We start from the raw sequence: 13,241 nt of genomic DNA on the forward strand, positions 1-13,241 counted from the left end.
AAATATTGACTTGAGTGGTGACCCGTGCTCGGCTATTATTTCAGCGAGGCCGGAGGGCAAAAACAATCAGCATTAGCTGGCTGAGAGGTTCGGTGGCAGATGTCACTGAATATGTAAAACAGTTGACGAGAAAGGAAGGGACGGTAGCTGTATCAACAATGAACAACTGATAAACTGGAAATGTGCAACATAGTTTATTACATCTGTGGTCACAACCTGGCAAGGACACATTGAACCACCTCGCCTTGCCCTGTTTTTATTAAAAATATGAGCTCACTGGAAAGTGCTGATAATATTGAACAAATAAATCCATAATGCAGAGTTTCCATATTCAGACAAGTCAGCCAAAGAAAGTGTTTGAGCCGTGCTGATCCTTTAATATAAAGCTCTATTGTTTTCTCTGTTGAATTGCAAATCACACTCCTTAAAACAATGATTTTGGTCATTTAGACAATCCGTTGAGTTCTTCTGCACAACATGAATGCAGGGAGCAAGTTTGCGTGAAAGCAACACAATAAAAAAACATGTTAAAGACTGTAAAGTGACTGAATGAGGTCATTCCAAACAGGAGGACTTCGACCACCTAACGCCTGGATCCCACAGGATCCGTGTACGGCGTGATGCGTCTGTGGCGCAGTTGTGGCCCGTCAGACGGCGCGAGCCCTCGCCCACAGGAGGCATGTCTTATCCGCAGCACAGCAGAGAGCTGGCCCAAGCAGCTGGATTCACAAGATCACAAGATCACAGGAGAACTACATTATCGCGCGAGAATTGCAAAAATCACGCGATAACATCAATGTTACACAGAGTTTGCCGAGGTTGATAATCTGCTCATTTGGAGATCATTCTGTGATTTCTGTGCTTCTACCGGCGGCGCGTGCTGTGGAATCACGAGCATTGACTTGAATGGGAGCGATCGACTCCCGAGGTCGGGGCGCACACGGAACACGCCGGAGACGGATCCTGTGGAATCGAAGGGTAAGGCAAAAAAGAGGGACATTGGACAGAGTTACAAGTTAATAACTCAAAAAGTAATGAGACATAGGTCTTTCCATGTCATTTTATATTAACTACTAACTCCTTAAAATGTCCCAGTCTGAATCTGCTAACCAGCTAGCTCCTGTTAGCTGAGAAACCCAGGAGAAAAACACAGCAAGGGAAGGCTAAACAAGCTAAATTAGCTTGTTAGCTGGTAAGCTAGGTATCACCTTTTTTCTAGTTGACATAAAAAGCAGAAAGGTTGCTAATTATTTTACCTTGACTGTTTCTATCTATACAGCAGCAGCAGCTTAGCTTATGTACAGTTAGCTACTGTTACTGCACTAGCTAGTAGTAGCTAGCTGACTATAGCATGACTAGCTGTTGCTATGCATACAGAGAAACACTTATCATTACTTACATTATATATTATTCTGGTGTATGCTGTCTACATGTATGCTAGACTTTCTCTCTTGCTATTAATCACGCCACTATCAATTTAACTTGAATTTTCTCTCTGATCAATTGTCTTATCTTAAATTATCCGACCTCCCCATCCCCGTGCTTTGATAGCAGACACCTGTCAGAGGAAGAGGCAGAGGAACTTGTGCTCTCTCTCTCCTCTGAGGGGAAACATGGGATAGGACGGCGTTGTCATGGCCACCTGCTCCACACTTTGTGGAAACTGAAACCTGAGAGTGTGCGGCGCCATTGTCCACCTGACTTCACCATAGTGCGGTGATGAGGACTAAAGTCACACAGCCCAAACACTACAGACATCTTTTATTGCACTAACAGCCAAGTATCAAAAAAGACTTTTATCTCCATAAAAAAATCATCTATGTGTTGATTACAGAGTATTTCCTCAGTATAGTTAATGTAGGATGTTGAAAAGCCGCCTCCTGCAAACACAGCCTCATATTAAAAGCGCTCCATGTGGAGTGCTGACAGCAGGCCTTCATGTTCACAGTAGCTCTGACCGCAGCAGATAAGATCAATGGTGTCACCCGGGAGTCAATCTCCACTGTAAACAAAGCCCCACTGACCGCAGGAGGAAATAATTTACTGCTGCAGTTTAACAGTTTACTGAGAAACGCCCGACCTTCTTCTTCAGGAAAGATGTTTATACTTCGAATCAAAGGCATGTGGCTGCAGACAGGTTTTATGAAAAACCTCCTAACTGGAAAAAACTGATTTAAGAGACCACTACAGAGAGAAGTTGTCTTCACCTGACTGTGCGAGTAAGTCACAAGACAGACTGGAATAGATTACATAGTTTAATTAGGGGAAAATAATAGGTTAACTGTCTCATACCTCTATTTCAAATGTGACAAATTGGATGACAGATGTTTAATTTAACTACCAAGGGGCCTTTTCCCCAACATATTAAGTGGATTCTGAGCAAATTTTACACGACTCCTTATAATGATGTAATTGAAATGATATGAATGAAAGAAAGAAAGACAAAATGAAAAGGACACCTCTGCTGAAGCGGACACAAAATGTTTAGCTCATAATGTCCAGCAGGACAGAAACTTCCGTCCCCAGCATCCTGCATTTACAGTAAATATCACATAACATGACCACTGCATGACCCAGCACACATCAAGAGGCTAGCTGATTGGCAGTTGCTGGTATGGTTATGAGTGTGGCTGACCTGTAGCTTTTGCAGTGCGACTGTCACCACTGCATGTTTTTTTATACCACAAGCGAGAGACCGCCGGCCATCAGCAACAAAAAGAAAAACTCAGAAACCATCACATCAAGTGATAAGCTAAGTCAAGAGATTCTATTCCCCTTCCTCTCTGCTATTCACCTTAAATTAAAGGATGATTTTTCAGACATGCTTTGAGCATGTGTGCATCCTGAAGCGGGCATTAAACTCAAAGCATCATTCTGCCGAAGTACTAGGCTACCTCATACAACTGCTAGCATGGCTACAGACTCAAGGGCTTTTCACACTGCCAGTTCAAGGCAGGGTTATTATGCCTCGGTTACGTTCTGTCTTTTATGTAGAACGCACAGAGGCGGAATAGTGGGGCGAAGTCGTTCTGGTAGTAACAGAGGCGTAACAGAGCCGAAACCATGTCTGTGTAAACTGCAGAGCTGGCAGGACGGAACAGCTCAGTGTGTGTATACTTGAAGCACGCACTTTTTGTTTACACGTCGCGCATGTTTTGCTTCCGCAACGCTATTTAAAAACACACACTGGGGCGGCTTTACGCCGGCGTTGCTTAGTCCAATGTGAAATGACAAAGGTGGCATGAGGACGGAGCTTCGTTACGCCGCTGTGGCGGAAATGCAGTGTAAAGAAGGCTATAGACTACTGGCCAGTTAATTCTTCTCACACAAGCAGAACCTACAGTGTGGATATGTATGAGGTCAAGTAAACCCAAAAGGAGTAAATATTAAGGAAAATGGTCCAAATTATTCCTGGTTCTGCATCATCCAATTTTCATGGACAGACAGCAGATCATGCCGCAATTTACTGGGTGTTATGTTTACTTGTATTCTCAGGTGTTGGAGCAATTTTAGGCTGAATTGACAGATGACAAACAAATGGGTATAAACAAGATGAAAGAAGCATCTAACGTTACAAATCCTGTGGTAAGTCCATTTTACTTTCATAGAACAAACAGCACCACATTCGGCAAAGGGGCCGAACCGAGACGCAGATTAAAGGTGGGTCCTGCTGCTGATGACCCCAAAAAACAAGCGCACTCAAAACAAATAATATTTGTCATTGCCTTTGTGAGAATTAAGAAGCCAGCCAAAACAGTGAAGCCCCAACCAGCGATGAGGTCAGAGTGATCTTGGGAACGTGTCGAGCAGCAGCTGTAGACACAACATTCATCCCTAATCCCCCAACAACCCTAAGTATGCCCAGTTCACAAAAAACAGAAGTATTTCCTCTCATATTAAACTTAAAATAATCAGTCAATCAAACTTTATTTCTATCGCGCCAAATCCTAACAAAGTTATCCCAGGGACTTTACAAAAAGAGCAGGTCTAGACCGTACTCTGTTAGATTTCCAGTAATCAGATCAACCCGAGCAGCAACCATTCTATTAAAAAAGCTAATATGAGTGAAATTTGACAAATGCACATAAAGCTACAAAAATTAAATGACTGATCAACAGTACATTGGTGGTGGCACTGACCAAACACGTTGAATAAAAAACTAAAAGGTGCTTTACATCTGCAGGGTGCCTGAATCCAAATATGCAGCTCAAAAACTGAACCCAACTAAAGAAACAACACAACAGCTGTATCAGCAACAATAGGATTGCCTAACTAACAAAACATGTTCTGCACTCACCTTACTCAGGTCTGAAAAGTCTTACAGTCATGCATGTTCCTCTGCTGCACCTCACAAACACTCTCAGTACAACCAGTGAGAAAACATCCCAGAGAGAAACGGGGGATTAAACATGGGAGACGTCAGCCGGTGCTGTCTCACACAGCAGAGCGCGAGCCAATCACAACACGGCCGCTCAGACACCAAACACACACACATTGTAACCTGACAATACCAGCCAGTGAGGGAGGCTGTAATATGAGTAGCATGGTGGCCGACGGGCTGAGGCTCTGGGCTCCTCTCAGCCGTAAACAGTGGCATCCCTACCAACAGCTCTGTCTGTGGCGTTCAGGAGAATGGAGGTGTGGAGGAATTGGGAGGCGTTCCCTTTAGCCTTTGGGTAAAAGTTGCACAAGGTGAGATACTGCTCATTAAAAGTGATACTCCACCCAAAATCTATTTCTTGAGAATGAGACACGCCTCCCTTCAAGGCCCAACTGTGGATTGATTTACAGTGAATTGAGACTAACAATTATTTTAATGATAGCTTACACTGCCAATTCTTTTGTTTGTTAGTGACGTGTAGGTCTGTTCACGACTCGACTAAATCTAACTCAACTGACAAAATTCTGTTTCATACAAAGCTTCAGCTATTCTTCTTTAAATTGAGTTCTGTGCCACACTAAACTACTAAATTATCGGTGGATTGTCTGGCTAACTCACCAATATCTTATTCAGGCCGACACAGATACTGGTACTGGTATTAGAAAACCCTACATCAGACTGCCACTTTGCTGTGAGTTTTAACTAGCACAAAAAGGAAGCCAGCAAAATTTAATAAACGTTTTTAAATACAATATGGTTTTTGGTAAACAAAGCTAGCCCCTAGCATCCTTAGCTAGCCCTTAGCCATCTGCTAACAGCTGGTTAACCTTCATGATAAAGGGTTGAGTTTTGGCTATATTGAATCCTTTCCAAGACTGCCTTTCTGTGGAATGCCTCAACTTGATAGGCAGAGTCTGTGCACGCCTGCATAGTTGAGGGATTATCACAGTATCAATTGAGCCCTGAATTCCCTTTGCACCTGCCTTGTCCTGCTTAACGTACAAGAAACAGGCGGGATTCTGTCACTCCTCCCTTTTTCTAAAGCCTTGTCTTTCATTCACAAGTCATTCTGACGGGATAATAACAAGCTGAGGGTGAGCTCCTTTTACAAACTGACACTTCCCTCCAAAACAGGTAGTCATGGAAGTTTTGTAAATACAAGTTTTGTTGATCTTTATCATTTCCGCAGCACTTCAGATCCACTGAGGTCGCTCTGTGTAAAGAAACGGAGAGAGGAAGCTACAGGTATTGTGGTGGTTTTGTAGAGCAGTAACACCAAGACTGCTGGTTTAATCCATTGACAGATGATTATCTATACCGACAGTAAGGAAAAAACTGTGAGCAAATTGTGTCACCACTTCAGTACGAGCGAGAAAATGACCAATGAGAGCCAGCGAAAGGAGCTGACGTTTGCTTATCTGCATGTTTTAACCTCAGTTTTGTAGTTTTTTTGCTTTTCTTGATAACAATTTTTAGTTTCCGGCCCTTAATGTTCAGAACCTTGACATATTTCCAAACATGTTTGTCAAGTTTTTGTTGTAGTTTTATAAAAAATAATCTTAAAACTACTATTGTTGCTGGAATTTTGACTTCAATACCCCTTTCCCTCCTAAATTTAACGTGTTGATGCAGGTTTTTCAGATCCGGGAAGACCCGCTAATAAATGCTGATTGTCTCTCTTCCCATTGCCAGTGAAGTATTCGTCTTTCGGTCTCTTTTCTGCTGCGTCACCGTCTGATGTCACAAACGGGCCCAAAACAGGGTTGTTAAACAGTGAAGGTGTAACAGTGGTTAGGTCTTTATTGCATCTTTTACTCATTCAGTCAGTTTATTAAACTCAGTGCCGGCAAATTTCGAATGATATTCGAGCGCTGCTCGGACGGAGACGGGTGGAATTTGTAGCTGAGATGTCGAGGAGTCGCAGAAGTTACCGACAGAGCATAGCATCGTGCTGTATAGGGAGTGGAGATTAGCCTGCTGATCCGGGTTTTGTGTTCCCATCAATGCCGATCGGAGCCGAGGCGATAATTACCCGAGTCTACTGCCGAGTCATTTGACCCGGTCTGAATGCCGAGTGTTGCCTTTCCCATTAAGGAAACAAGCTGAGTGTTAGTGGGTTTTTTGACCAGAGAGAAAGCAGCTCAAGATTGATTTCCTGTAGGTTAAGTGCAAGAAAGCCCCCCTTTAGTTCTGAATGAAAACAGTACACCGTGTATTATCCAGCAGTAGACCAGCATAGCCCTACTTTGTGTGAAGGTTTAGCTATTTTATCTGCATTGAAGAAGAGTGGTCTACGTTTTCCTTAAAGCGTGCATAATGGAGTTAAAGATATTCAGACTTTACAATCAGATATTTCTGCCACTCCTCCCGTTGTGGTCAAATATTTGTTTTGATGTTTGACCACAAAGAGAGGAGTGGCAGAGAAAACATTTACAACACGCCTCGTCAAGCTGTTTCTTTCAGGGCGTCTTTTAAGTGTTTCATTAATTTAATTCACAGGATTATCCCATTAGCTCTGGCAGAGACGATTAAAGACTAAAGCACAAATCCTGTCCACAACAAGCACGGCTGAAACTGACCCTCCTTCATGAGGAAGAAATCATAAACCATGTTAGCTAGTTTATCTGTACAACTCCAATAAAACAGTTAGATTTTGTGTCAACATGCTGAGTAAACCAGAGTGTGATCATATAAAGGGATTCATTGAAATGTTTTCCAGGCAATGTTTATGAAAGGTGGAACTAAAAAAGAATACATTCTGAAGGTATTGATCAGCTTTGCTAAATTTGGGAAAAGGCTGAAGAGAATTAAACAACCTGAGGGATGGCAGGAGTCATTGATGGCACTGATCATCTCCGATATATAGAGCATGTGATGACTGAGAGGAGGGGCGAATGAAAGAAAGGGATTAACATACCAGGAAACAAAACATCTTTGTGAAACACACTTCAAGGTTTAGTCGGGGTTAATCCCAGCTACACGGAGAAATACCTTCACTCAATCACGTCCACCACCACAATTTTCCTCCATCACAAATCTCACACAAGTCGAAGCATGCAGGGCTGAATCATCCAACAATTCTTTATGCAGTTAAATCAACTTAACAAAAGAAGAAAAAGTAAAAAAGACAGAACATAGGCAACTGTTTTAAGAAAGAAAATGATGATTTTTAAAGAGACAGTTTGGGGGTTTAAGAGTTCTGCACAAGTGTCCGTTTGCCTTTGACAATAAGAGATGCACCGGCTGAAAATTGACTCACTTCACGACCCCGGGGGCTTCAGCTCTACGGGCCTTAAAGGCAAGAGAGGTTATCAAGTCTACCATCAGCAAGACAACAGCTTCCTCTCATGTGGACACAAAGGAGCAGCAGAGCTTTTTAATTACACAGTGAAAGCAGGGTTATTGAATTACACCATGTCACACTTTAAATATCTTTAAGGATCCTTTTTAATTGGTTCGACTAACCTTAACAATCGTCTAACATTTCCCAATGCACTGGGAATTGTTTACTGCAGCCCTGTGGGTGGACGAAACCTGCAGAGGTATCTGTGCAATTTTAAATCCTAAAACTAGTCGGGAAAAAAATAACAATATTTGACCTGAAGGAGGCTCCAGAAAGTCTTATTGTTACCTGTATTAAATGGGCTTGTGGGAGAAGTTTTAACACAAGACGTTGAAAAAAAAAAAAAAAAAGAAAAGATAATTGATAATAAAAACTCAGAGACTAAAATGTGTTCACAGAAAAAAGGGGCGTCATTTGACACTTCTCCCGCACAAAACAAGCGATGGCCGGCTGTCTGCTTCACTCAGACTGTTTGAGAGAAGTGAGAAGAGATGATGAATATATAAAAAGTTATTACTATAAAAACAACACTGCTGCTGTAAATGAGGCAAGCGAGGAAAGTGCAGTATGTGCTACTGTAAGTGCACGACTTAGTCCAGTGGTTTTACATGTGGAACGTTGCGTTCCAGAAGTTTCCATATAGATGTCCTCAGCTGATCTACATTGCCCGTGCAGGAGGAAACAATTGATGTAAGGATGGATGAAAGCACTGAGGATGCTGATATTTTCCAACCGTTTTTGCCGATTGCTGATTTTGATACCGATAATTAGGTCTGTTTTTTCCACCTGATTGCAGAGAACATCAAGTCTCCCCTGTAGTGGAATTGATATCAGGCCTGTTCTTATTGTAGTCGCCAAAAACTGCCATATCGCAGACATCTTTTTCAGGGAATCATCGAGCATTTAGGCCGAATTAAAGGGTTGTTTTATCAGCGGAAAATATCTGCAGACATAATGACAAAATGACATAATCTGCAGATAACGATAATATCGTGCATCCCTAAACTGTATTATACAGCGTCACTGTGGATATTGTGTTTGTGGATATAAACGGCTTCAAAAAGAAATAATCTTCCCAAGTGGGAATCATGGCAACATTACTTCACATCCCTAAAAACAATAATGTTTTAACCTGAAATATTGGCAGATTCTTCTACCTTTACATTGATCAAGCCTTTAAAATAATCACCCTTGCGCACAGCCAAGTCTCAGCCTACACAAAGGTCCCCCAATCCATCTCAGGCCATCTCAGACTGTGTTAAGCCTGTAAATCCAGTAAGTACTGATTTAAAAAGATTTTCAAGCAGTTCTGCCAGAGCTTTGATCACGCCAATAATGACTTCCGAGCAAATTTGCAAACAATGTGTGGCTGGCCTGGCAGCTGCCCCAGGCCAGTGGAAATCTTTAAGGAGGATTCCCTGAAGCTTGACGGATTTTCTTTTTTCTCCAAATAAAATCTGCCGTTATGGCCTTGTTGTTTTAGATTTTACACTGTTATTTCTACAGGCTACTTGTGTGATATCGTATATAATCTAATATCACAAAACAGATGTAACTTTCATCAAATAGTGCACAGTGAGGCTGGGTTTGTGCAGGGGAGATCAAATTGTTTAGTTTCAGTGGATCTACTACTTAGAGTAAGTTTGATCTTGTAATAACAGGGCAGACCCCGGGTTTCATGTAGGTCTTTATCCCACACTTTGAGGCATGAACAGCTGTAACAACTCCCTTCACCTCCACAGTCAAACACTGAACCCAGTAAGAGTGGTTTCCTCGGTGTGAAGCTCATATCAGCGTACTGACGGGTACAAAAAATAATCTTTTCCAGCTAAAGCAGCCAAAAATGCTTTATTTTAAGCCCCAAAACACGCAAGAGAAGCACAAACGGGAAAGAAGCATGCACAGATGTTCGACCAAAACTAAAATTACAACTCTGCAAACCCCTCTGCTTAAAATTACAGAGAAAACACCACTGCAAGGAATCCACAAAAAAACTGCACAGCCGCAAGAAAAGCAGGGCCACATTTGATGTGAAACCCGCTCAGACGGGGAAGTGGAGTGGAAGTCATTTTCTCTGAACAAACACAGGAGGGATGGGAGTCATAATCACAGGGAGGTGGAGGTCAGGGGTGACACATCCGAGCAGAGGAGGCCCGGCTTTGATCATGTGGACAGAAGGGTCGTCTCACTAAGGTGTTAATTGAGAGACCTCTGCCATATGTCCACAGAGGCTGCATGGCCAAGCCTGACGATGTGTGGACTCAGAGCGCTCCGCTAAGCCTGATGTACCACCCGACGCCAGGCTGTGCTCCCACCAGATCTGCTTATGTGTCAGATGCAAACAGTGAGAGGCTGTGGAAAGCTCTGCGTGTTGCTGGAGGACCTGCACAATGTACAGGTTTAACTCTAAGCTTGTTACAGTATGAGGTCTGAGCTATGAACGTCAGTGTGATAAACAACAGGCACAGGAGCTGCCTACATGTTACAATGTCATACATTTATGGTAATAAAAAGCCAGAAGTTATCATAAACAGTGCACTGATTAGCAGAAATTTTAAGCAGCAAAAGTGGCAGCAAAAACAGATTTTCCCTCGTAGAATTCAATAAAACTATAAAACTTATTCAACATTCATTTCTTAAAGACACAACAAACCACAATCCAGAATAGCCTTCCAACTATATTATTTATGGTCTCATATGTAGCATAAGTATTAGAAATAAGTTTCAATCAGAATCCAAAGTATTGTCATTTAGGTTTCTGCACTCTAAGATAAGATTTATTGATCCCTGGGGGGGGGAATTCGGAGAAGTTGTATGCCCAATGTGATCCCATCGGCTTTAGTACGACGATATATCCTCATGGGACAACAGTGAACATGCCAGGCGTGTAGCCAGCGGTTAGCGATAAACGACTTCCAGTCAAGATTTCCCCGTGTGCGGCATTGTTTACTGAAAAAGAAACCGTTTTTTCTTGTGATTTACTTTAATTAACGGCTCTTGCCTTTGCCGAAGTTTCACGGTCATGATGCAGGTTTGTAAAAAGTCAAAATGAAGCTTTGTCAGGTCTGTCCTCAAGAGGAGAAGAAAACTACTTTTAAAATGCTCGTTTGTTGAACAGAGGTCTGAGCCATCATTTCTGATGCATTCAAGGAAGTCAGGAAATCTGAGCGCTGATCTTGAATTTTAGATCTACATCTGATTGATAAGTGTCAGCATGGAGATGTCTTTAAATCGAGATTAATAAGAAGGTAAATCATCGTCAGATAGCCGCTGATGGGAGCCGGGATGTCATTACGGCGCATTACGTTCCGCCTGCTTTTGCTCTCCTCACAGACTGTTTTTCCTGCATACGCCGCAGCCCGCTGATACATGATTGGTCAATATTACTCGGACTACAAGCATACCACACACCAGAACACTTTCCATCACTGAAATCCATCACTGCCTGAAGATTAAGGTTTCTGTAATGTTTCCTGACATTGGGTTTGGATTGGGCCTCATCGAGTTAGAATATTTGTTACAGATTGCACCAGTAATTTTGCAAAATAATCAGAAGAATAGTCACACGGCAGCTATTCCTCTATTTACACCAAGCAGGGCATCGTGAGCGGAGGGGATAATGGGCGGTTGAGGGTGATTATTGATAGCTGAGGGTGTTGGGACGACTGCAGTTTTATTTCTTTGGCTGCAGGTTTAATGCAACGTTGATAAGTTGTTGTTGGCAGAAGGTGTTATGCATCAGCGGAGGAAGTTTACTTCTGTTATAATATAGAACTAGCTAACTCTCCAGAGCCTTCAGTTAGCATTGCATTCGTCCAAATAAGGGCATCTTTTAGCTTGCATTGCTAACTATGGTCTGGATAGTCTGGATTTTCAATATTTAGAGACCAATTTTAAAAAGTCAGGCAGTCTTCCTGATTTTGGAAAAGGTTTTCTAATAGTTATGAACTAAATTTCACTCTGAGTTTAGTGGATGCTCAATGGAAATGGACAAGGAAAACCCATGTAAAAAAAAAAGGTTTACTTAGATCATATAATCTGCACGTCTAAATATTTATTGTTTCCCAAGTTGCTGATGCTCAAGAATGTGCAGACAGATGAACAGACAGACAACAACTTGAGGACATAATGTCCCGTATAGGCCTACCCTACATGGTGGCAACACAAACATGACAGAGCTGCCGGTTGCTGTTTTGAAAACAAAAACTTTCTGGCTTTACTGCCAAGGATCTGTAGGCTGGAAAAAATCCAGGTATGGTCCAAGTCCGCCAACTTAATATGGGAAATATATGTTAACAGCCAATTTATCAGCTTAAATTAGTGCAATATATTACAACCGCCACAAAATACTTTTTTTAAGGAAGATTTAATATTGACTTCTAGTACAAACCCACAGACATGGTGATGGTACTTTATGGGCATTTTTGAGGACATAGTTTGTAGACTGCCTTTGATAGTAATGTATGAGACTGAGAGTTCTATCTATCTATCTATCTATCCATCTATCTATCTGTCTGTCATGTTGCCAACATGTGAGAATAAGTCTCTCTACATGCGTTTAGTGCAATTAAGTGTAAAAAAAATTAGGCTCCGTTTAGACGTATATACATTGAATCTTATGACTCATAGATCTGGAAATGTGTAGCTCAATAGGGAAGGCAGCACTGTCATTGCTATGCTTTCTGCCTTAATAAACTGAAAATCAAACAGCCAAATTGTTTTAAACAATAGAAAACCCTGAAACAGCTAAAAAAACAAACAAACAAGTAACTTACAAAGAAATGTTTTCCCCAAAGTGACTGTACAAAGGATCACCAGGTTGGTTCTTTTAAGTCTGAAGGAATGCTTTGTTTGGGCTCCTGGATGAAAGCACTGTTTGTAATCTCTCTTTTTATTATAAGCAAGTGTAGAAAAATGGATTCAGGGATATGCCAAAAGTGCCTCACTGGAAGCCAAAGAATTTCATTAAACCTCTGTCACAGAGCTCATATTCTTCCCCTTGACATTTCAATTCAGCGCTCAAGAGAAGTGGAAAAGCCTCTGAGCCCGGCAGAAGAAGAGCCCTCTATCTGATCCCTGCTCTCCACCAACACAATAGGGGACCACCATACAGGTCTATATCCACCATGTGCTCCCCACTGCAAAGCTTTCACCTGCCTGCTTCAACCTCAGACGGTAACAAAAATGGGTTGTGGCGTGCCAAATCAAAGGATAAGAGGAAGACTTAACTCTGTCGCTGACTGGATATGACCACTGCTGACTGCAACATTGCAAAGGTGATTACAGTCTCCTTTAAGCAGCCCATTAAGACACTTTTGTTAAGAGAAGAGGACTGTTATATTTTAAGGAGAAGGCATGAACACTGCGCACAGAGAAAGAAAGACTGTTTTCTTTGAGAAGCTTGAGGTGAGGTGTTTGGTACAGTGGTAAACCCCGATTTAAGCTGCTAAATCCATAGCAAAGATGAGTCAGTATGGGTCATATAATGGTGAAGGATTACCAAGTTACATGAGAGAG

General features: G+C 42.0%; 1 protein-coding gene across 1 annotated transcript in view; it reads right to left on the minus strand.

Annotated features, from left to right (window-relative positions):
• kank1a (KN motif and ankyrin repeat domains 1a) overlaps positions 1-13,241 on the minus strand; it is a 62,340-nt gene that overhangs the window by 48,529 nt on the left and 570 nt on the right. The window lies entirely within an intron of this gene.

Source organism: Semicossyphus pulcher, unplaced genomic scaffold (genome assembly GCF_022749685.1).
Source record: "Semicossyphus pulcher isolate SPU_LCO1_2020_fin unplaced genomic scaffold, fSemPul1.0.p SCAF_6, whole genome shotgun sequence".
In the NCBI taxonomy this organism is placed as follows: Eukaryota; Metazoa; Chordata; class Actinopteri; order Labriformes; family Labridae; genus Semicossyphus; species Semicossyphus pulcher.